General features: G+C 38.0%; 1 non-coding gene across 1 annotated transcript; it reads left to right on the forward strand.

Moving 5' to 3' along the window:
* Positions 1–11,781: 11,781 nt before the first annotated feature.
* On the forward strand, positions 11,782–11,886 carry LOC126620547 (small nucleolar RNA R71). The gene has a single exon (XR_007622564.1). It is a non-coding gene; the product is annotated as a small nucleolar RNA R71 (small nucleolar RNA).
* The last annotated feature ends 515 nt before the right edge of the window (positions 11,887–12,401 follow it).

The raw sequence follows: 12,401 nt of genomic DNA on the forward strand, positions 1-12,401 counted from the left end.
GTGAGTGTGTGGTGTGGAAGGTGAACGATCACGTGAAGGCTAGACCCTATCCTCGGACGAGAGCACTAACACCAGGGTGCAGGGTTATGAGCTCTAAATGAATCTAATATGGCATGTACGACTTATAGACAACCTGTACGACAATGTCGGAGTTGCCTCTATTGCAACCTGTATGACAGTGTTGGAGTTTCTTAAAACATAAATATAGTCATGCCATCACTCAATCGTTCCAAATAAAATGTAATCATAACCATGATTCCCACATTTCACAACATATACTCACCTGCACTTATTTATGCATCCTGGGTTCACCTTCGCACTTTAAAGCATCCACAATAATTATGCGCAATAATATACTTATGGACATGCCCTGATGCAATCCAAAACTTAACCATATCGTAGTGCTTCCAAATATATATATATATATATATATATATATATATATATATATATATATATCTATATGTATATACATCAATAATGTGGTGTAAAATGCACAATCTATAGCGCTCTACTCCCGAACTATTAATTTTCGGGAATAATTATCGGTGACAAGCTCAACTAAACACTAGTTTAACTAACTATCAATACTTACAATTCTTTACTTCAATTTCTTGATCCTTCACACAATGATTTATGACCAACATCCAATCACTAAATCATAAGGTTAAATCTCACATTTTCCATCATTGTCCCTCACATTGCACAATTTCCTAAACAAGGCTATTGTCTCAATTATATAGTCTCATTTATGGTATGACTGCATCTAACGTCTCGTTAGACTGCCTGCGTACCTTAAACAGGGATCAAGCCATTCGCAGTTCGCATTAGTACTTCTAAGCATTCACAGTAATTATATGGAATAATCAATTTATAACCGTTTGTGGAATTATCAATCATATATATATATATATATATATATACACGATAGAAAGGAAAAGACCCACTTACCTGAGGTCCACGCTATAACTCCTTAGCATAAATATCGAGACGTTACGAACCATCGTTGCCTAGAACAATTATCAAATCACATCTAAGAGTTCTTACCAATAGAATACATAATTTATATAAAACACATCCCTACGAAATTCAATTCGGAAGATCTGCATCACGGAATTCCGTTCCGTTAGTTCCAAAGATCCACATTATGTTCCTAGAACAACGTCCAAATGTTTCATTACGATCTAACGGTCGGATCTCTGCCAATTACCAAAATCAAGTGGCGGTCAACATTTTATCTTATGAACTTACAAATCCAATTCATGAAGATCCGTACGTTGATTCTCGATCCTTAAGTTTCTATGGTTCTCAAATATTATGTACTATAACGTATTAAAGTTTGGTGACGATCCAACGGTCGGATCGTCAATTCATACAATAACCTATTAACGTATCGTAGAGAATTTAGATTCCAACCATCAACCTATGTCATACAATTACCAAGACTAAACTCAAGGCATCTAATTTAGCCTAAAAATGACATCGACGGCCCCCTGGCCACGCGCCGCCGCACATCCTACAATGGGTGGCCGTCGGCCGCCCCAACTCACCAGAAAATTCAACTATTTTTTTTAAAAATTCTCAAAAATTCCAGAAATGAAGATCTTAAAGAGTAAAGCAAAGTTTATACCAGCGACCAAGTCCAATTTGGCCTAGAAAGGCTCCTATTTGCCTCGAACCCGCCGGAAACCTTAGTTTTGGGTGTGCTCGATTCAACTCCAAGGATGCTCCGACGTCCCTAGTATTGTTTGGGCTTTGTTCCAAACCTCAAGGGGGTACTAAAGGTGGTGGTAATTGAGCAAGAATGTTTCAGATTTAATGGATCTCCACCTAAGGTCGATGCACCCACCGTGGGTATTCTCCTCAAAATTGAACTCCCCTCGTCGTTTTTAGTGTAAAGATGGAAGAGGGACCGATTGGCCTCGAGGTAAGGATCATTTTGACACCAAGATCGCCATCCATGGTGATCGGAGTTGGGAGATAGACTCGGGTCGGGTCACGGTTCCTTAAGGGACCCGGTTGATCCCCTTCTTCTTCTTTTATTTCCTTTCCCTCTTGGTTCTTCTCCCCCATTCGTCACTCTCTCTCCCCTTAGTTCCTGACTGGGCAGCGCCCATCTTCTTTCTCTCCCTCTCCTTCGCCGCCATGAGGCAGCCTTTCCTTTTTTTTTTTCTTTTTTTTTCCATTTTTTCATTACTCTCAAATAACCTTATATCATAATATAGTTTGAATGCAAAGATATAAAGAAGATATAAAATAGTACTATACCCACCTTGGATCGATAAATATTTCGTACGTCTCACTAAACGTTGGTCCACGAAAGTCAATACCCTTGCCTGTAAGGCAATTTTCGTAAAATCACGCGTTTAAAATTTGTAAAAACATAGAATTGGGGACGAGTCGTCACAATCTACCCACCTTGAAAAATTTCGTCCCTGAAATTTGAAATCATTTGCTGAACATAATATACTCCAGAAGATAGGGGAACAATGTATACATAAGGAAGAAATCAAGCTAGAATGGTTGCATAAAAGAGAATGTCATTCTGTTGCGATCAGAGTGCAGTTATTCCTCTTTCATGCCTCCCAACTCAAATTTTCACTTTCCTTCGAAACAATATTACAGTATAAAATCCCTTACGAAAACATCAAGTCAAAATAGATATATATAGCAACATATTGCCAAAATACCTATATCATATCTAACCATAGTTACAAGCAACTAAAATAGAGATAATGGTATGTTACAACCATACTACTCTTGAGACGAGCAAAATGCAACATGTCCACTAAAGTTTGAGTAACTTGTTTCAGTCTAATCGTTAATCTAGAGGTGGAATGAGATACTAAACAACATATAATACTTACAACCTTTAAAAAGACTTCCAAATGCTTGGAAGTGAAACACGTAACATGATGAAATATAAATACACCAAGATGATAATCTTATTGGGTTTTTGATTGCCTGAACTCGTTTAAAAGTCTAGAAGCAGCTTTCTCATAATGTCATCATCCTCCGAAAGTAAACAGAGAAGAAACTGTGATTATCCAAGAAATTTGGACTTTATCTCCTTAACATCCTTCTACTATAACCGAAGGCAAAACGCCCAGATTAAATATTCTCCTCAATCACCTCAAGTGGAGCTTAATTTTTAATTTCTGTTTTATCTCCACATTTGATCATATCACGAATGAGGAATTTTAGATCACGTTCCATAGATAAGTTAACAACATCCCACTTCTATCTTAGTTGTCTTCACAAGTGTCTTGTTGTTGAAATTTCAACGTCCATTCTAAGGAAATAAACCATCGCCAATACTTTAAGCTTCAAGGCTGGAAGAATACTACTTTCTACTTAAGTAAAACTACCACCGATTGGAATACCACATGAGCGTAACATTGGTTCAGCATCACAATTATTGATTTCCGCATTCTCAACACATACAAAATACTTCGAACTGAGAGTGTATAATGATACTTCCCAACTCCATTCATATAACAAAATAAGTATAATCATTTGAATCATTTCTTGATAGGTTAACGGTAACTCCATATCGATACTTGTATTTTCGAACTGAAATAGAATAGGATAAGCTAAAAGTATTCAAGAGCAGATATGTCATTTTCGTACAACCGGAAAGATACACGATAGTACACTCATAGCTGTTGACTAAATTCTTCTACTACTGCTATCAGAACTTAGCTCGTTCCAAAAAGTAAGTGTATTTAAGAAGTTCTAAAGTTGATAGAGATTTTGGACACGTTCTCCACAGAGAAATGTCATTTGATTTCCAAGCAAAGATGATAATCGTTAACTTTAAATCATGGATAAAATAGTTCATTCCAAATAGTTCTACACATTGGTAATATAGATGATAATCCGTCAAGCTGCCTTTACACGGTCGAAACATCTAAAGGATAAATTCCCAAAAGATCAACGTCAATGAAAGGCGTAAAACAGAGATAAGGTGAGACAACACTTCGGTTGTCAGAAGTTTTTATTCATATCTACATCCCAAACCGAAACCAACTTTCCTCGGTCAATAAATAGAAAAAAACCATAGCCGAAAGATTGTTAACAAATTGTCGATAAAATTGACAAAACCAAAGATATCATGAAATTTACAATACTTTGTGAGAATTTCCTCTTTCTTCCTCTATAGTCTTTTGTGAAGGAAAATAGAATATCGTCTGTGGAGATTATGTCTTCTCAGAAAAGTACCAATCCAAACAAAACAAATGTTTAAGAAATTTTGGCATACAGCTAATTACCAGTACTTAGAGAATTAGATTTCATTACCGAAGTGGATAAGAAGTCATTGGTAAGACTACCATGAATTCAACAAGCTTCACGAGAAAAACTCTGAGTTTCAAAAGTTTGTTACATAGACCACCCATAATGATACATTAACCCCACTTTGGGGCCATCATCTAGTCTCAATTCCACATCTTTCCTTGGTAGGAAAGTTCTTTGTTTATAATCTGGAGACACTCGCCAAAATGATCTTTTAAAGATCGGCAAGTCGTCAAATTTTCTCAAAACTTAGGAACAACTAACATATTTTCCCTATTCAACGAGGTGGCAAGATTCAAACATTAGACACAAGAACCAAGAATGCCCACATTATGCGTGTGATGAAAACAATACTGCCCAACTTATGCTCTGATACCAAACTGACACACCCCAACCCAGAATGTCCATTAGGACTCCGAATCGAGCTGTGCTGGTCGACACCTGGAAGGTGACGAAGCCATAAAGTGTGATAATGTGTAAATTATGAATAAATTTAAACCTAAAAATGCCTATATACACGAGTGTGCTGTGAGTGGGTATGGACCAATTTCACACGTGATACAGAGCATAAGTAAAGTACAGTGAGGTAAGATAATAATTATACCATCTAAAGGAGCCCCCTGAATTGGGAGTGCCACAAGTCCTCGTTGATACAGAACTTTGCTACTAGGACTTAGAGGGGTGCAAAATAAAAAGTATGAGTGGGCAAAATAAAGACTTTCAAAATCATTTTAATTATCAAAGGTAGTAACCCCTAATCTGTATAATTTCCCGAAAATCTTACTACGAATATGTATGAAATCAAAAGTATGCCAACAATAAATCTAGAAGTATACCACGACAAAACATCTCATTAGCAATATAAATAATCATGTGCTTAATAACCCATACTAGCACACCAGTCGGAGTCACCTATGGTGACCTGTACGACTATAACCATACCTTATTAATCAATGCTAGTACATAAGTCAAAGTCACCTGTAGTGATTGGTATTACTCATCCATATCTTATCAATCAATGCTAGCTCATAAGTCAGAGTCACTTATAGTGACATGTACGACAGGCTGGGTGTAAATAATTACGCTTAAGTGCTACGATCACGTGAAGGCTGTGCGAAGTATCGCAAGTCACCTATGAGTCCGAACCACCTAATGTGGTATGTGCGACAGGCTGGCACCTACCTTGAATCCAAGGTGAGCGTGTGGTGCGAAAGGTGAACGATCACGTGAAGACAAGGCCTTGTCCTCGAGCGAGAGCACTAACATCGGGGTGCATGGTTATGAGCTTTAAATGCATCTAATATGACATATACGGCTTATAGACAACCTGTACGACAATATCGGAGTTGCCTTTATTGCAACCTATACGACAGTGTCAGAGTTGCTTAAAACATAAATATAGTCATGCCATCACTCAATCGTTCCAAATAAAATGTAATCATAACCATGCATCCCACATTTCACAACATATACTCATATGCACTTATCTGTGCATCATGCATTCACCTTCCACAATAATTATGCACAATAATATACTTATGGACATGCCCTGATGCAATCCAAAACTTAACCATATCGCAGTCCTTCCAAATATATATATATACACACACACATACCTCAATAATGTGGCGTTAAATGCACAATCTATAACGCCCTACTCCCGAACTATTAATTTTTGGGAATAATTACCGGTGACAAGCTCAACTAAACACTAGTTTAACTAACTATCAATACTTACAATTCTTTACTTCAATTTCTCGATCCTTCACACAATGATTTATGACCAACATCCAATCACTAAGTCATAAGGTTAAATCTCACATTTTCCATCAATTTCCCTCACATTGCACAATTTCCTAAACAAGGCTATTGTCTCAATTATTTAGTCTAATTTATGGTATGGCTGCATCTAACGTCTCGTTAGACTGCCTACGTACCCTAAACAGAGGTTAAGCCATTCGTTGTTCGCATTAGTACTTCTAAGTATTCACAGTAATTATATGCAATAATCAATTTATAACCGTTTGTGGAATTATCAATCATATATATGTATATAGAAAGGAAAAGACCCACTTACCTGAGGTCTGCGCTATAACTCCCTAGCATGAATATCGAGACGTCACGAACCATCGTCGCCTAGAACAATTATCAAATCACGTCTCAGAGTTCTTACCGATAAAATACATAATTTATATAAAACACATCCCTACGAAAATCAATCCGGAAGATCTGCATCATAGAATTCCGATCCATTACATCCAAAGATCCACATTATGTTCCTAGAACAATATCCAAATGTTTCATTACGATTCAACGGTCGGATCTCCGTCAATTGCCAAAATCAAGTGGCGGTCAACATTTTATCTTATGAACTTACAAATCCAATTCGGGTAGGTTCATACGTCGGATTCCAGATCCATAAGTTTCTATGGTTCTGAAATATTATGTACTATAATGTTTTAAAGTTTGGTGATGATCCAACGGTCGGATCGTCGATTCATACAATGACCTATTAACGTATCGTAGAGAACTTAGGTTCCAACCATCAACCTATGTCATACAATTACCAAGATTGAACTCAAGGCATCTAATTTAGCCTAAAAATTACATCGATGGCCTCTTGGCCACATGCCGTCGTGGGTGGCCATCAACCGCCTTGACTCATCATAAAATTCAATTATTTTTTAAAAATTCCAGAAATGAAGATCTCAAAGAGTAGAGCAAAGTTTATACCTGCGGCCAAGTCCAATTTGGCCTAGAAAGGCTCCTATTTTCCTCGAACCCGCTAGAAACCCTAGTTTTGGGTATGCTCGATTCAAGTCCAAGGATACTTTGACGTCCCTACTATTGTTTGGGCTTTGTTCCAGACCTTAAGGGGGTGCTAAAGGTGGTGGTAATTGAGCAAGAACGTTTCAGATTTAATGGATCTCCGCCTAAGGCCGACGCACCCACTGTGGGTATTCTTCTCAAAATTGAACCCTCCCCCTCGTCGTTTTTAGTGTAAAAATGGAAGAGGGACCGATTGGCCTTGAGGTAAGGATCATTTTGACACCAAGATCGCCATCCATGGTGATCGGAGTTGGGAGATAGACTCGGGTCGGGTCACTGTTCCTCAAGGGACCCGACCGATCCCCTTCTTCTTCTCCTCATTCCTTTCCCTCTTGGTTCTTCTCCCCCATTCGTCACTCTCTCTCCCCTTATTTCCTGATGGGGCAGTGCCCATCTTCTTTCTCTCCCTTTTATTCGCTGCCATCAGGCAGCCTTTCCTTCTTTTTTTTTTTTTTCTTTTTTCATTACTCTCAAATAACCTTATATCATAATATAGTTGAATGTAAAGATATAAAGAAGATATAAAATAGTACTATAACCACCTTGGATAGCTATAGAAATATTTCGTACGTTTCACTAAACATTGGTCCACGAAAGTCAATACCCTCGCCTCTAAGGCCATTTTCGTAAAATCACGCTATAGGAGCCAAAAATGATTCCTCCACTAAATAAGCCACTAGCACACCAAACATGAGGAGTGGAGCTACAATGGAGCAACATAATACCCACTACATGGAACATGGAGTAATAGAAGGAGAGTGGAACTTGGAGCCCAAGACTTGAATGCCTATAAAAGGGCAATAATCCTATCAGAATAGGTGGAGGAAGGGGAAGTATTAGATAGCTTTACAATGTCTTGCAATTATTTTGAACAACGATTGACTTAAGCGTCAGAGTGTTTTCTTACAGGTCCCCCCACTTTCATTGTTGACAAGCGAAGATAATGTCCAATGCTTCTCAACGTGTTCAAGATTACTTGTTGGTGGAGAATTGGAGTATCCTTAATTTTCCGCTTTAACATTTCCTGTTCGGCTTCAGGAATACACCTGCGAATAATCTGGTCTGGGCAATACTTAAATAGGTATGGCTCATCCTAGAAATAATGCTTGACATTAGATAAAAACTTCTTTTTCTGCGGAAACGTTAAATCTAGATGCACTACACCTTTAACCAAATAATTAACAATATCAGCAAACCACGGTGTATGGAATTGAACTGCAAATAGCTGTTCATTCGGAAAACTCTCACTTAATGGTAGGGAATCCTCTTTTGAAGCTGTCAGAATAATTAATCTAGACAAATGGTTAGCCACCACATTTTCACTACCCTTTTTATCTCTGATTTCTAAGTCAAACTCTTGCAATAAAAGAATACAACGAATCAATCGAGGCTTAGCATCTTTTTTAGACAACAAATATTTTAAAGCTGCATGATCTGTATAAACAATCACTTTAGCCCCAACTAAATACGAACGAAATTTTTCCAATGCAAAAACAACTGCCAACAATTCTTTCTCTGTGGTAGCATAGTTTAGTTGTGCATCATTGAGGGTTCGACTAGCATAATAAATAACTTGGGGAAGCTTAACTTTCTGCTGTCCAAGAACTGCTCCCACTGCATAATCCGATGCGTCACACATCAATTCAAAAGGTAAGCTCCAATTAGGGGCTGCAATAATGGGTGCTGTAGTGAGACATGTCTTTAACTTCTTGAAGGCCTCCAAACAAGCCTCATAAAAAACAAAAGGTGCATCCTTAGCCAATAAATTACACAATGGTCGGCTAATCTTGGAGAAATCTTTGATGAACCGTCTATAAAACCCGGCATGGCTAAGAAAAGATCGAACACTCTTAACAGTTGTCGGAGGTGGCAACTTTTCAATTGCATCAATTTTAGCCTTATCAACCTTAATACCCCTGTTAGAAATCAAGTGGCCTAGGACAATTCCCTGCTTAACCATGAAATAACACTTTTCCCAATTTAAAACCAGGTTGGTCTTAATGCACCTTTCAAGAACTAGAGATAAATTCTGCAAACATTGGTCAAAAGATTCCCCAAAAATAGAAAAGTTATACATAAATACTTCAACGATGTGTTCAACTAACCCAGTGAATATGCTCATCATGCAATACTGAAATGTGGCAGGCGCATTGCACAAACCAAAAGGCATTCTTCTATATGCGAAAGTCCCAAAAGGACAAGTAAAGGTTGTCTTTTCTTGATCCTCAGGGGCAATTGGAATCTGGTTATACCCTGAATAACCATCCAAGAAACAATAGAAAGCACGACCAGCCAACCTTTCCAACATTTGATCAATGAATGGCAATGGAAAATGATATTTTCTAGTACCTACATTGATCTTTCTATAATCAACACACATACGCCACCCAGTAGTCAAACAAGTAGGCACAAGTTCATTATTATCATTTTTCACAACTGTAATACCAGAACACTTTGGCACCACTTGAGTTGGACTAATCCACTTACTATCTGAAATAGGATAGATCATCCCAGCATCTAAAAGCTTCATAACTTCATTACGAACAACTTCTTTCATAATTGGATTTAAACGACGTTGAGCGTCAATGGCAGGCTTTACTCCATCTTCCAAAAAACTTTTGTGCATACAAATTGTAGGGCTGATCCCTTTAATGTCGGCTATAGTCCAGCCCATTGCATCTTGATAACTCTTTAAAATGCGCAACAGTTTATCTTCTTTTGTTGATGATAAATCAGCAGCAATAATAATTGGCAGCGAAGAATCTGCACCCAAATAAGCATATTTCAAGTGTTCTGGAAGCACTTTGAACTCCAATTTAGACAGCTGTACCTTAGAAGGCTGCAACAGCTTTTTGGGTTCCCCCAAACTCTCAAAAACGTGCCTCCAATGTGGGGGTTGAAAAAGAACACTTTCCAAAGCTGAAACATACTCAAAAACCTTTTCATCTTCTGTATTTTTATTCTCAAACCCATGCAACACATTTAACAATGGATCAGATGTCAAACGTGGCATAATTTTAGCATGCAATACGCTGTCAAGCACATCAACACACATACAATCTTGCACATCACCTGGCCTTTTAATTGCTTCAAATAAACTGAACACAACAGATTGATCTTGCACTTTAAGTGTAAGTGTTCCAGCCTCTACATCAATTAACGTTCTAGCAGTTGCCATGAAGGGACGTCCCAAAATAATCGGTGTTTGCATATCTTCATCCATATCCAAAATCACAAAATCTGCAGGATGATAGAGATTATCCACTTTAATAATTAGGTCTTCAATAATTCCCCTAGGATAAGCAACTGAACGGTCCGCTAGTTGTAGAATAACTGATGTAGGCATGATTTCTCCTTGTCCTAGTCTCTGAAAAACAGAAAAAGACATTAAATTAATACTAGCACCTAAATCAATTAAAGCACGTTTAAAATGAGAATTTCCAATTGTGCATGAAATTGTAAAACTCCCTGGATCTTGTTTCTTTGGGGGCAACTTGTGTAGTAGAACAGCGCTGCATTGTTCTGTAAGAATCACTTTTTCAAAATCAACGAGCTTCTTTTTCTTTGTGCAAACATCCTTCAAAAACTTGGCATAAGACGGAATGTTCTTGATGACGTCAATTAACGGTAGATTAATCTGAACCTTAGACAAAGTCTTCATAAAATCTGTCAATTGTTGATCTTTGACTTTAGGCTTCAACCGTTCGGGGTAAGGCATAGGTGGCTCATATACACGATCCGCAACAATATCTGCACCATTTTTGGAACTGTTCAAATGCTGTTCAGAATCTTTCAAATTGGTTGAATTTTCAACATTTCCCGAATCTGTTTTTGGCTGTGAAACCACCTGCGAATTTCGAACACAATTTTCAACTCTATTATCAAAACTTTTGCCAGAACGTAAAACTCTAACTGCCTTGCAATATGCACCCTAGGATTTGGTTTGGTTTGGCTGGGAAATGTACCTGGTGCCCTTTCTGAAACCTGCAAAGCAATCTGCCCCATTTGTTTTTCCATGGTTTTCACTGTTGCCTGTAGATTTTGAATTTCTTGAGTGGTAGTATTTGCCAATTTTTCAATTGCAACCTCCCAAGCAGCCTTAGGTGCAGCATGTTGCTGTACCTGATGTTGAAATTGCGGCCTAGAGTGTTGATCTTTGTCCCACTTTAGATTAGGATGATCTCTCCAACCTGGGTTGTAGAAATTCGAATACTGGTCATATCTGGGACGCTTGAAATTGTTAAATGCATTAACCTGCTCTGCTGTAAAGTCTGGGCAAACGTCTTTATGTGGGCAGCTCATAAAATCGTGAGTTATCATGTTGCAAATGCTGCAGGCAGCTTGTAAGGGCTGTTGTACAACAACCTGTGAACCTGGTATTCTCTGTAATAACATGTCAAATTTTGCATCAAGCCTTTTCTCCATTTTTTCAATTTGTGCTGTAACATACGGAGAGCCGTTAGACATCTAAAAAACAGACCTAGATTGTGGCTACTCAACTGCCCACTGCTAAGTATCTGCTACCATTTTTTCAAATAACAAACAAGCCTCTTGTGCATTTTTATCTTTGTAAGAACCTCCACATGAAGCGTTGACAAGAGTTTTTGTAGTCATATTCAACCCTCTGAAAAATATGTGCATTTGATCAGTAGTGTTAATACCCGAATGTGGACATTTTCTAATCAACTCTTTGAACCTTTCCCACGCCTCATGAAACTCTTCATTTGGTTTTTGGGCAAAAGATAAAATTTGAGTTCTCATATCAAGAGTCTTAGAAGCCGGATAATACTTGTTTAAAATTTTTTCGGTAAGTTGGGCCCAAGTACTAATGCTTCCAGAGGGGAGTGTGAGGAGCCATCTTCTTGTTTGATCTTTCAGAGTGTAAGGAAATAAACGGAGCTTAATAGATTCGGCTGAAAATCCCCTCACCAAAATATTTTTGCACCCCATTAAAAATTCTGCAATATGCATGTTTGGATCATCAGATGATAACCCATGAAATGTAGGTAGAATATTCAACATGTGCTGCTTTATTTCAAATGTAGACCCTTCCTCCACTGCCGGATAAGTAATGCAACTTGGTATATTTGTGGTATGGGCTGTCAGTGAATCACCCAGGGGCAGACCAGCTTCTGGAATTATAAATGCCATTTTTTCTTTGCTGTGCACGTCTTTAGAATTTAAAGACTGTAGAAAAGTTACCTGCAAAGGAGGAACCCTCTGCAAAGTTTGCTCCCTGCATTTCCTCCTTAAATTCTGCTCAAGTTCTGGATCAAATG

This window comes from Malus sylvestris, chromosome 4 (assembly GCF_916048215.2).
Source record: "Malus sylvestris chromosome 4, drMalSylv7.2, whole genome shotgun sequence".
Lineage (NCBI taxonomy): Eukaryota > Viridiplantae > Streptophyta > Magnoliopsida > Rosales > Rosaceae > Malus > Malus sylvestris.